The sequence below is a fragment of the Peromyscus maniculatus genome, chromosome 1, assembly GCF_049852395.1.
Source record: "Peromyscus maniculatus bairdii isolate BWxNUB_F1_BW_parent chromosome 1, HU_Pman_BW_mat_3.1, whole genome shotgun sequence".
Lineage (NCBI taxonomy): Eukaryota > Metazoa > Chordata > Mammalia > Rodentia > Cricetidae > Peromyscus > Peromyscus maniculatus.
In genome coordinates, this window is record NC_134852.1 from 22,483,842 (window position 1) to 22,497,591 (window position 13,750).

Below are 13,750 nucleotides of genomic sequence, written 5' to 3' on the forward strand. Positions count from 1 at the left end.
CATCTGACCTATGTATTTGCAAATCTGGATAACCTAACTAATGTAACTATAGAGATGACAGGCATTGGTGACTATAAATCCATAAGTCTTATCTACTGAAATAACCTAAGGACTAAGGCTTCATATAAACAAGGTAAACAGTCTATAAACAAATGTATGGTGAAGAGCAATGATTCAAAATTGTGAAAATACACAAGATATTTATAACATAGTTAGGAATATATAGTGCAATATGCAATATGACAATAATCTTAAATATATATCAATATACCGAATATCCTAAACAGAAGTAGAACATACATAAAGTATGACAGATATAAATTTACATTTGTATCAATATAAAAATATTTCAAATAAGAGTAGAAATATATGTACATTACAACAAATATAGTTCCGTATTTGTATTAATATACAAATTATCTTAAACAGGAATTTAAAAATAGTTTACATTTGTATCAACGTATAAGAATCCATAACAGTACAAGTTACAGTGCAAATTATCTAAGGTTGCTATTTTACTAAATTTGTTTACTAGTATATACAATGATCTACCATAATATCTTTTACCTATGCATTCTACTTCTTCTTTTACCTTTTTTTAGGGGGGGTGAATACTGAGTTTAATATTTTCTTCCATCCCCAACCCTATAACCATCATCCATAACCCTAAGAAATATTAAACCTAAGGGAGAAGGGGCATCGTTTTCTTAGAATTGATTCCTGCTGTTTAGGGGATGATGTTATCTCTTTTGGGTACTGTGAGAAAGCTCAGATAGTTAAATCTCAGTTGGACTAACTGTAGGTTCTACAGCAAGTCTTAGAGTAATGGGTAAGATTGTCTGAAATTCTGTCAAGAAGTTTAGTATTATGATGATTACCATGGCATCATTCTGGATTGGGTAGAGTTGTTGTTGTTGGGGCCCCATCTTCCTTCTGGAGACTTCCAAGATTGCTATTGCAAAAACTTTTTTGTTATCAAAAATGGAAGGTTTGGATTTAAAGAGAACATAGCATGTAAGAAAGGATTCTTAGAGATCAAGAGTAAGCATGGAGAGAATTAGAATTTAGAAGACAATGGTTCCTTTTTATTGGTTTCCTTCTGTCCCACACCAGAGGGTTCTTCTATCATGGGACTGAAGAATCTCTCAAACTTTTCTTTTAGCAATATGCTTGGGTTTAGAGAAGGAGTGAGCCAATTCTATCTCCAAAGCCAGCTTGGCTTATAATTGAATTGGAACCACAACTTTACTAGATTGATAGAGAGATAGATGTTAGACAGTGAGATTTTACCATGTGTAGATTGGTACCAATAGATTCTTTCTTCCTTATGTAAACATCCCGATATCTAAGGCCTTATGATTTTTGGAAGATGGGTATTTCTGTTATCCTGGAAAGACAAAAACAGAATCCTACCCCAACCTCTGATTGTTAAATTTTTCTTACAACTTTAGAGATGTCACATTGGTGGATGATCTTTTACTTCTCTTTATAAAGGGTTTTTTTCCTGTTCGAATCGAATTTTTATTAATTTTGTTGGTATCCATAGCTTTTCTTCTCCTGCAGAAACAAAGACAAAACCCCTTCCCCAACATAGAACATATCCAGGTTTCCATTCTGAGGTGAGCACATCCTTGAAATAAACCGGTTGGTTTAGCTCAGGAGTTTTGTCTGTCGTCCAATGTGTCTCCGCTGTTGTTGTTCCTTTCTCATCAGTATTGAGAAAATTCAAGGCTAATAAAGCACTATGCAGTATATTTCTAGGAGTCATTGTTACCTGTTTCTGTTTATTTAGCATATCCTTTAAGGTTCGAGTGGATCTTTCTATGACTACTTGGACTGTGAGATTCTGTGTTATACCTGTAAATTGCTTTATATTGTAATAAGCGAAGAATTGTCTCATTTTATTGGAGACATATGCTGGGGCATTGTCTTTCTTAATTTGTACAGGTATTCCCATGATGGCCATAACTTCTAATAGATGTGTGATCACAGAATCAGCCTTTTCAGAACTCATAGGAGTTGCCCATTGAAATCCTGAAAAGGTGTCAATGGTGTGATGTTCATACTTTAATCTTCCAAATTCTGCAAAATGAAACACATCCATCTGCCAAATTTCATTTCTTTGTATACCTTTTGGATTGCTTCCTGCAGGCAATGGAGTTTGGTTATAGATGGAACAAGTAGGACATTTTTTTCACAATATCCTTATCCTGTTGCCAAGTGATAGAGAAATCCTTCTTCAAACCTTTGCCATTTACATGGTATTTCTTATGAAATTCTGAGGCTTCTCACACTTTACCTATTAGTAACTGATCAATCTCATCGTTACCTTGTGCTAGAGGTCTTGGCAGACCTGTATGGGATCTGATATGTGTTATATATATAGGATGTTCCCTTTTTCTGATGATTTCCTGAAATTGTATGAATAATGATGTTAATTCTGTTTATCAGGAATAAATTCAGCAGTTTCAATATGTAAAACAACTCTCTCTGCATATTGAGAGTCAGTGACTATATTGAGGGGTTCTGTGAAATCCATCAGTACCATAAGAATGGCATACAGTTCTGCCTTTTATACAGAGTTGTATGGACTTTGTACCACTTTACTTAAGTCTCCTGATTTATATCCTGCTTTCCCTGATTTATTTATATCAGTATAAAATGTAAGGACTCCAGAAATTGGCTTTTGTTGTACAATGTGAGGGAGGACCCATTCAGTCTTCTTTATGAATTGTATTCTCTTGCTTTTGGGATAGTGGTTGTTAATCTCTCCCAAAAAGTTACTTCAGTCTTTGTGCCAGTATTCATTTTCTTTCCATAGTGATGAAATTTCCTCATTAGTTAAAGGTAGTTGTGGTGGTATTCTAATTGTACTGAAATGTGATTTTGATTTGTATGTTAATAAATAAAGTTGCCCGGGGGTCAGAGCTATTAGAGCCATAGACAGAGTGTGGCGGTGGTGGCACACGCCTTTAATCCCATAGATCTCTTCTGTGTTCAGGGATATAGCCAGCATTGGAGACATATGCATTTAAGACCTAGGGGGCTGTACATACAGAGAGTGACAAGGTAGTCATGTGTTTGGGTTTACAACCAATGAGAAGGCAGAACAACATACTATAAAAAAAAACCGAACAGACAGGATATAGCTCTTTTTCAGGAAGCTGGGACAACGCAGGCAGAAGGGTGAGATTTTAGCTCTGACCTCTGACCTCTCGGCTTTCTCTTTTACATTGTTTCTGTGTTTCTTATTTAATAAGACTGTTGATTACATCAACATCTGGCGCCCAACGTGACAAGAATCCATTAAAAACCACTTGGCTTGGCGGCAAGTCCGCTTTCCCGCAAGGGCAGCAGGCAGCCGGCAGCGGCAGGCGGTGGCAGGCACCGGTTGGCTTCTTAGTCTGAGCAGTGGCTTCTTAGCCTGGGTCTAGGTCTGCTTGACTTCAGGCTGGACTATCGGTGAGCTGCTTGCTTAAATCCTGCTTGCTTAAAGCCGGTGCTACAAACAACTCAGACCTGCCCTTCCAAACAGGGCCCTGCCTGTAAAGCCAACACACGTGGTCGGAGCTTAAAGAAGCCAGACCCAAGCCTTGACTCAGCACAAGAGGGAACACATGGCTGGATTTAAGATTTACCGGCTATGCTTTCTTGTGCATTCTCTCTGTCTCTGTCTCTCTCTCTGTCTCTCTCTCTGTCTCTCTCTCTCTCTCTTTCTCTTCTCTCTCTCTCTCTCTCTCTCTCTCTCTCTCTCTCTCTCTGGATTTACACCTGGGACACTAGGTGGCTGCTTTAAAAATCCCCTCGGATTTCTACTGTTCTACGCAGATTTGGTAAGTCATAACATATCAGATATTTTAAAGGAAACTATCTAAAAGAGAATTTTTTTCCACATTAAAAAACAAATGGGTTTTATGTGTACATTGGAAGAAAATTGTTTTTTGTTCAAAATTTTAGGCAGTCTGACAATGGAACAAATATATAATATTAGTATTGGTGGAATTTTGCAGCTTATCACTATGCTAATCCACATTTTAGTATTTAAAAAGATAGTCAATTTAAGTGCCAGGATAACAGCTTTAGAAGAACTTGTTAAACCTGTAAAAATTCAGACAGAAGAAATTAACAGTGAAGTTGTTTCAAGTCGGGATCATAAGGTTGCAGAAAGAAAGCCTGTTTTCATACAGTCACCCTTAATTTATCCTGTAACCGTACAGCAGATGCCTGATCAAATAAATGGCTACACAAAATATTTGGGCTCCAATTGAAATGTTGGATTTAAAAAGGTTTAAGGAGGCAATAGTATCTTATGGCATGCATTTCCCATATGTAAAGCAAATGTTAAACTCTTGGTCAACATATAATAGGATAGTACCACAGGACTGGCGGGACCTTGCACAAGGTGTTCTGGAACCCAGCCAGAGACTTCAATTTCTGACCTGGTTTAAGGATGAGGCTAAAAACATTGAAAAACAATGGAGGGATAAAGGAATACAAGTTTGCCAGGATCAGCTTATTGGAGAAGGCCAATATGCTTCAGCACAAACACAATGTTTATATGATGTCCAAACCCTAATTTTATGTCGAACGGCAGCCTTGAATGCATGGGACAGAGTTGAGGAACCAGGAAAAAAATCTAACTAATTTACAAAGGTGATACAAGGCCCAAAAGAGTCTTTTACAGATTTTTTACAAAGACTGGCTTCAGCAGTAAAGAGAATGGTCTTGGATTCGAAGCTGGTAAGGCAATAATTGAATCTTTGGCCTTTGAGAATGCGAATGCAGCATGCAAAAGAATAATCAGGCCATTAAGGGCAAGATCTGCACCTATGGAAGATTGGATTAGAGAAACAATTAATGTTGAGGCTGATGAGCATGATGATATGTGGGTAGGAAAAGTAATTTCAAAAGGTTTAAGGAGTGTTAGATGTTTTGGATGTGGAAAGCAAGGACATTTGAAAAGGGACTGTAGACAGGTCATTCCGAGAAACAATGTTTCTTCAAGGAACAATGGCAACAGAATGGCCCTTCCTTCTGGAGTATGCAGAAGGTGTGGTAAGGGAAAACACTGGACCAAAGAGTGTAGATCAACAAAGGACAGACAGGGTAATCCTTTGCCTCAGTCTTCGGGAAACTCCCAGAGGGGCCTCACGCAGGCCCCCATTGCAAATCCATTTCAAACCTTTCCTGCAGCCATAGAGGAAATCCCTGCTCTGAGCGATTAAATAACCAAATGCCCATTGGAATATATCATGATGGTCAGGATGATGAAACAGAGAGAATAGAAAATTCAGGAGAAAACATAAAGAAAAAAATTTGGCAAACTTCTATTAATGAACAAAGACCAAAATTAATGATAAAAATAAATGGTGTTTTGTTGTCTCGTCTGGTAGACACAGGTGTGGATGTTACCATAATTGCACCAGAATTTTGGCATCCAACTTGGCCTCTTCAGGAGGTAAACGTTCAACTGATAGGAATTGGGACATTATCTCAGGTGAAACAGTGTGCAAAATGGCTCAAATGTATAGGTCCAGAAGGACAGAGAGGAAAATTAAAACCATATGTGTCTAACATGACTGTGAACCTCTGGGGTCGAGACTTGTTGCAAAAATGGAATACTCAGTTGAACATCCCTCCAATCTCAGAAACAAATCATAAACTAGCACATGTTACTGAGAGAAATATTAGAAGATATTGTTCTAATGAGTGGTCACCAGCCATCCATATTATACAAGAAAAGGGCACAATAACTGATGATCTTCCAAAGACACCAACAGCTCTACCTTTAAAATGGTTAACAGACAAGCCTGTATGGGTCCAGCAATGGCCTTTAACAACAGAGAAACTCCAGGCTTTAGGAGAGCTGGTAGAAGAAGAACAGTTAAATGCTCAGCATATTGAAGAATCAACCAGCCCTTGGAATTCTCCTGTATTTTTTAATAAAAAGAAATCTGGTAAATGGAGAATGGTAACAGACCTTATAGCAATTAACAAAGTAATTCAGCCAATGGACTCTCTACAATCTGGGATGCCTTTGCCTACTCTGTTACCAAAAGGATCGCCTCTCATAGTTATTGATTTAAAACACTGTTTCTTTTCAATACCCTTACAAGAAAAAGACAGAGAAAGATTTGCTTTTACAGTGCCTACTTATAATAATTCTCAACCGGTTAAAAGATTTCATTGGAGGGTCCTCCCACAGGGAATGTTGAATAGCCCAACTCTGTGTCAATACTTTGTACAACAGCCATTGGAAGTGATGCGTAAAAAATTTCCTAAATCTATAATTTATCATTATATGGACGATATTTTACTAGCTGACTCAACTGCAGATACCTTAGAAAGAATGTTTGAAGAAGTAAAAAATTTTGCCTTGCTGGGGATTACAAATTGCTCCTGAAAAGATGCAAAGAGGAGATTCTATTAATTATTTAGGATATAAAATAAAGCTACAAAAAATTAGACCCCAAAAGGTGCAAATTAGGAGAGATAGACTACAGACTCTTAATGACTTTCAAAGATTATTTGGAGATATTTCTCATCTACGAACTATTGTTGGGGTAAAAAATGATCAACTGACGAATTTGTTCAAAACCTTAGAAGGTGACAAGGACTTAAATAGTCCAAGAGAATTATCACCTGAGGCTGAGAAAGAATTGGCCTTGACATAAAAGAAAGTGCATGAAGGACATGTGGTCATATTGATCCAAAGCTGGATTGCATTTTGGTTATTTTACCTTCTAGGCGTTCTCCTACTGGAATATTAATGCAGAGGGAAGATATTATATTGGAATGGATATTTTTACCAAATAAACCAAATAAAAAATTAAAAACTTATGCGGAAAAAATCTCTGAATTGATTTACAAAGGAAAATTGAGACTTCGTCAATTAGCAGGCATAGACCCACCAGAAATTGTCATACCATTAACTAAGGAGGACATTGAAAAATTATGGACAGAAAGTGAACCTTGGCAAAGAGCTTGCAGTAATTTTTGGGAGAAATTAACAGCAAATATCCCAAAAGCAATAGAATTGATCATATAAAGAGAGCTGATTGGATCTTGCCTCGAATTGTACGGCAAAAACCCATATCTGGAGTTCGTACATTTTATACAGATGCCAACAAAGAAGGAAAGGCAGGTTACAAATCAGAAAATTTAAGTAAAGTGGTTCAAAGTCCGTATAATTCAGTTCAAAAATCAGAACTATATGATATTCTGGTGGTATTAATGGATTTTTCAGAACCTCTCAACATAGCAACTGAATCTCAATATGCTTAAAGAGTGGTGTTGCATATTGAGACTGCAGAATTTATCCCTGATGCTTCAGAATTAACTTCACTATTTATTCAATTACAAGATACAATCTGGAAAAGGAATCATCCTTTATATATAACTCACATTCGATCCCATACTGGTCTGCCAGGCCCTCTAGCACAAGGCAATGATGAGATTGATAAATTATTGATAGGAAATGTGCTGGAGGCCTCAGAATTTCATAAAAAAAACATCATGTCAAAAGTAAAGGTTTAAAAAGGGATTTTTCCATAACCTGGCAACAAGCCAAAGAAATAGTAAAGAAATGTCCTACTTGTTCCTTCTACAATCAAACACCATTACCAGCAGGATGTAATCCAAAGGGTACTCAGAGAAATGAAATCTGGCAGATGGACGTGTTTCACTTTGCACAATTTGGAAAATTGAAATATGTATACCACACTATCAATATTTATTCAGGATTTCAATGGGCAACTGCTTTGAGTTCTGAAAAAGCTGATTCTGTAATCACTCATTTGCTAGAAGTTATGGCCATCATGGGTATACCTGCACAAATCAAATCTGACAATGCTCCATCATATGTCTCTGTTAAAATGAAACAGTTTTTTGCTTATTACAATATAAAGCATATTACAGGCATACCACATAATCCTACAGGTCAAGCAGTTATAGAAAGATCAAATAGAACTCTGAAGGATATGCTAAATAAACAGAAATGGGTAACAAAAACCCCCAGAAATAGACTGCATAATGCTCTTCTAACTTTCAATTTTCTGAATACCAATGAGAAAGGAACAACAGCTGCAGAGAGACATTGGATAATAGAAAAAACTACAGAATTAAATCAGCCTATATACTTTAAGGATGTGCTGACCTCAGAATGGAAACCAGGGTATATATTACATTGGGGATGAGGTTTGGCTTTTGTTTCTACAGGAGAAGATAAGCTGTGGGTACCATCAAAATTGATAAAGGTTCGATTTGAACAAGAGAAACCTCTTAATTAGAGGAGGTGATAGTTCATCAACCAGCATGAACATCCAATTTTAACTAACTTGTACCAGTAACACATGCCTTTTCATTTAATCAGATAATAACTTGTCAAAAGGAAACATCCCCAAAATCAGTCTTGGGGAAAGGTTATTGTTTTTGTCTTTTAGGAGAATGAAGGTTAAGGAATGTGAAGAACACTGGACAAATGAGACAACTGAAGAAAAGGGACAAATCATCTATCCCATGAAACAGAATGAAACGATGTATGGATATATATTATCTAAAAAATTTTATGTCTTCCTAAATGTTTGTTTCTGCTTTCCTCTAAAGATTTAACACTATTGGTCTTCTAATAGTCCCAGTTCAATTAAAATTTAAAGCTGACTTTGGAGTAGGAGAATGGCTCTCTCCTTCTTTAAACTCAAGCATGTTGGTAAAAGGAAAATGCAAACTCCCTGTATCATGCCAGAATAAAAGAGCCATCTTCTGCTATGGTACAGGACAAAAGCAAAATTAATTAAGGGACTATTCTATTACTAATCTCAACTCTTTGATTCTATTCTGATTCTTTAAACTTTTCTTAAAGTATAAATTTTATATCAAAATTTACAAGATTAATACATATATATATATATATATATATATATATATATATTTTAAACTTTGTTAAGACATGAATGGTCATATAGAGTACTAACTAATTCTAGAAAAAAGGCTAGCTGCATGTATATATTTTTGTGTTCAAGTCTCTTATCAGTTTTCTGATATGTTTTGATGTTAGGCCAGGCCTAACATCAACTGAAGTCTCCAGAAGGAAGATGGGGCCCCACAACAACAACAATTCCACGTGGACAATAATAATGTCATTAAGCTGACAAACATCATCTACAGATCAGCTTTGAACTACATGGTGCTCAGAGCAATTTTGAGATGACTAGCTGAGATGATCCAGTCTCAAAGACTACTTGAATAAGGACTTGAGATAAACCCTGAACTTTGGCATTATACACAGACTAGATAATGAAGGATATAGTTACCTCTCCTAGAATTTGACAATTAACCTAAAATTTTTCTTTCAGGATAAAGAAAACTTCGCCCATACCCAGCAGGAAGCAATTTTAAGAATACGACGCCCACATTCCCAAAGAGGTGGTGTGGGGCGGGTGGATTTTTGGTCTTTATAATGGGTTTTGGGTCTGGGATAATTATCATTATTTAAGGGGTTTGGTTACAATATATTGTCAAGGTTTAGGAAAAAGGCTAAGAAAAGGAGATTAGATTTAAGGTTCTTATTTAAAAAGAAAGGAAGGAAAAGAAAGAAAGAAAAGCAAAAGACAATTACTAGTTTTAAATACTTTACATTGGATTGGATTGTTTTATATTGTATACAAATTTGAAACTGATATTGTTAGAAAATGCTATGTGTATATTTCTAATTGTATTTATACCATTCATTTAACAATGTAATGCAAATTTCTGATCCTTGAATGTCATTATTACCAACTATTAGGATATAAAGAAATGAAAGTTAGTAGTTAGACATTACAATAGAACTTGTAGTCATATTAGATATGTTTTAAAAATTGAGCAGAGATGTTTTAGACAGGTCATCTTCAAACCCTTCAGAGATCTACAGAAGATGGCCTTTAAAATGTTTTAATAACTTAGAAAATTTTTCTTTTTTGAGACATGTCAGCTCCTGGCAGTACCAATCTACTTCAGAGAAAATATGGGCATTGGAGAAACTGCATATGGAGTCAACTTTCATTGTGGCAAACGTTAGCCACTGGACACCAAAGTATCCTCGAATCAACAGGACAAAATGGACAGACAGAACACGAAACAAGGGACTACTGATTCTTGCCTAAACAAGTGTGGTTATGGCTTTATCAAAAGGCATCTTCTGAGGCCAGGACAATATGGCCCCATCCCTGAAGTGTCCTTTGCATCCGGAAAAGGTATGGTGCCCTTTACTTCGAAGGCAGCTTAACAGGCAGAGGGCCGATGGCTTCTGTTGTGCAATGGAACAGCAGCTGAAATTTCATGCCTCTCGAAAGAAGACTGGCATTTAATAGAGGGATGTGGAGAAGAAGGGGATGCTGAGATGAAGCCATATATACACAGCCAAGAAGAATGGACAGCTGAATTAAAAAACTGTCAACAATTTCCAGAATTTAAAATCCTGAATCATGACAGGGCACTAGTGGAATTCAGGTGTTTCTGGTACATGGACTGCTCTCATCCAATGTGAGGTTGAACTGTTGACCTTGTGTACATCCTACTTCACAAATGAGTCTGTCAGATACACTAAGATTATAGGCTGAAGATGATGCCCCAACACTGCAGAGAAACCACAGGTGACTGCCCAGGCAGCTAGCTGTTTCTGTCAACTCACAAAATTTTTTGGAAGTTGCTTGCATGCACTTCCTGTTTTTATTTTTGTTAGCTAATATTATTCCCTTCTTGGGTCTCTGAGGGAGTTAAAGTTTAGTTAGTTATGGTTGAAGATTAGTTAGTTAGAGTTGAAAATTAATTAGGATAGAAAGTGCATTAGATACATCTTGGATTTACCAAAATAGGATAGATAATGGAATTATTTTCTCTGATTTGTCAAATACCTGTTTAGGTATTTATTACTTGTATATATTGTATATAGTTATTGTACTTTTGTATATAGTTTTTCTTTTGTTAGTTATAACCTTTTGCTTTTTTTCTTTTTATTAAAATAGAAAAGGGGAAATGTGGTGGTATTCTAATTGTACTGAAATGTGATTTTGATTGTATGTTAATAAATAAAGTTGCCCGGGGGTCAGAGGTATTAGAGCCATAGACAGAGTGTGGCGGTGGTGGCACATGCCTTTAATCCCATAGATCCCTGTGTGTTTAGGGATACAGCCAGCATTGGAGAGATATGCCTTTAAGACGTAGGGGGCTGTACATTAAGACAGTGACAAGGAAGTCATGTGTTTGGGTTTACAACCAATGAGAAAGCAGAACAACATACTATAAAAAAAAAAAAAAACGGAATCAATCTCCCCCAAGATCCAGCTATACCACTCCTGGGCATATACCCAAGAAATGCTCAATCATACCACAAGAGCACTTGCTCAGCTATGTTCATATCAGTATTGTTTGTAATAGCCAAAACCTGGAAACAACCTAGATGCCCTTCAACTGAAGAATGGATAAATAAATTGTGGCACATATACACAATGGAATACTACTCAGCAGAGAAAAACAACGACATCACACGGTTTGCAGGCAAATGGATGGATCTAGAAAAAATCATCCTGAGTGAGGTAACCCAGACTCAGAAAGACAAATATGGTATGTACTCACTCATAGGAAGATGCTAGATGTGGAACAAGGATGACTAGACTGCTACTCACATCACCAGTGAGGCTACCTGGAAAACGGGACCCCAAAAAAGACACGGAGAAATGGACAAGATCTACATGAATAGCCTGGTCATGAGTGGGAACAATGAAGGGCGACAGTCGAGGGAAAGAGTGGGAGATCCTAGCTGGATCAAGAAAAGAGAGGGAGAACAAGGAATAGGAGACCATGGTAAATGAAGACCACATGAGAAGGTGAGAACGGGAGGAAGCAGAGAGCTAGGGAGGCCCACGGAGATCCACAAAGATACCCCCGCAAAAGACTGCTGGCAATGGTCGAGAGACGGCAGGAACTGACCTACTCTGGTGATGGGATGGCCAGACACCCAGATAGTGGTGCCATAAACCCCATCCAAGGACTGAGGAATCTGAAGGCAGACATCCACGGCTGGGCCCCTGGTGGAGCACTGGGAGTCTAATTAGGTTTGTATAAGTCCTTAAAAACGCTGTCTGCAGAACTGGTACCTTGGCATAATTTAAAGAAACCAGATGAAAATGAAGGTGTCAAAGTAGAAGATCTGTTGTTTATGGTAGATACCATGCTGGAAGAGGTTGAAAATGAGAAGGAGAGCAGCAACATGCCAAACTTTCAAACTTTGCAAGCTATCGTTTCTCACTTCCAAAAGCTATTTGATGTGCAGTCTTTAAATGGAGTCTACCCCCGAATGAATGAAGTGTATACCAGGCTTGGAGAAATGAACAACGCTGTGAGAAACCTCCAGGAGCTCTTAGAATTAGACAGTTCATCCTCATTGTGTGTGGTGGTCAGCACAGTTGGAAAATTGTGTAAGATAATTAATGAGGATGTGAATAAGCAGATTAAACAAGTATTAGGACCTGAAGACCTACAAAGCATTATCAACAAATTAGAAGAACATGAGGAGTTTTTTCCAGCATTTCAAGCTTTTACTAATGATCTTCTTGAAATCTTAGAAATTGATGACTTGGATGCCATTGTACCTGCAGTAAGGAAATTAAAAGTACTTTCATACTGAAAACAAATCAAATCCTTTTTACTGTGTAAATTGTATTCTTAACATTTTAAGTATTTGAAAGGACTGATCCTCAAACAAGATTCTAAAATGCATCAGCTCTCAGAATTCATCCTCTTACCATTCGGTCATTCTCAATACCTATAATTTTCATTTTTTGATTACTTAATAGAAAATAACTGTTAATGTATTAAATTAGTAGATTACCTCTAGATCCCTTAATCATTTCCTAAGCAATGCTTGAATGTTTTAAAATGTAATGGTTATTTTAAGGAGAGATTGTATATAACAAAAGAGACTCAGGGAGAGATTGCAAATTATAGAACGTTGCACTTAAGTTCAAGGTTTAATTGCTTTCTAAGCCCAATCAATAGGAAGCCACTGCTTTCCAGACGAATATTAATGGACATATTCTATTAAGATACCTTTCAAAGCAGAAAGAAAAGATGCTGTCTTTGTATTAAGATAGGAAGTTAATCATGAGGTGAAATAGATGATTAGGTAGACATCTTTTAGAGAAAATGTGTCTTTATTTGCAATACTGATGTAATGTACTTTTATGAATAAATAAAATCACAAATAAAATTTTTGTAAAGAATTTCCAAAAAAAAAAAAAAAAACGAACAGACAGGATATAGCTCTTTTTCAGGAAGCTGGGACACCGCAGGCGGAAGGGTGAGATTTTAGCTCTGAGCTCTGACCTCTTGGCTTTCTCTTTTACATTGGTTCTGTGTTTCTTATTTAATAAGACTGTTGATTACATCAACAGGTAGTACAATTTCTGCCGGGTCCATTCTTGTCAACTGGTGAAGTCTTAATTTACATTTTTGAATCAAATCAGAGATCTTTTCTATATAAGTCTTTAATTTCTTATTTGGTTTACGTGGTAGGAATATCCACTCCAATATAATATCTTCCCTCTGCATCAAAATACCTGTTGGGGAATGTCTGGAGGGGAATATGACAAGAATGCATTTAAGTTCTGGATCCACACATGCTTCGTGAATTGTCTTTTCTATTAGAGTCAATTCCTACTCAGCTTTGGCTGATAATTCTCTTGGACTATTGAATTCTTTGTCTCCTTCTAGA

At 36.8% G+C, this 13,750-nt stretch overlaps 1 pseudogene; it reads left to right on the top strand.

Moving 5' to 3' along the window:
- Positions 1–825: 825 nt before the first annotated feature.
- LOC143274529 (centrosomal protein of 70 kDa pseudogene) lies at positions 826–12,676 on the top strand (annotated as a pseudogene).
- Positions 12,677–13,750: the final 1,074 nt, after the last annotated feature.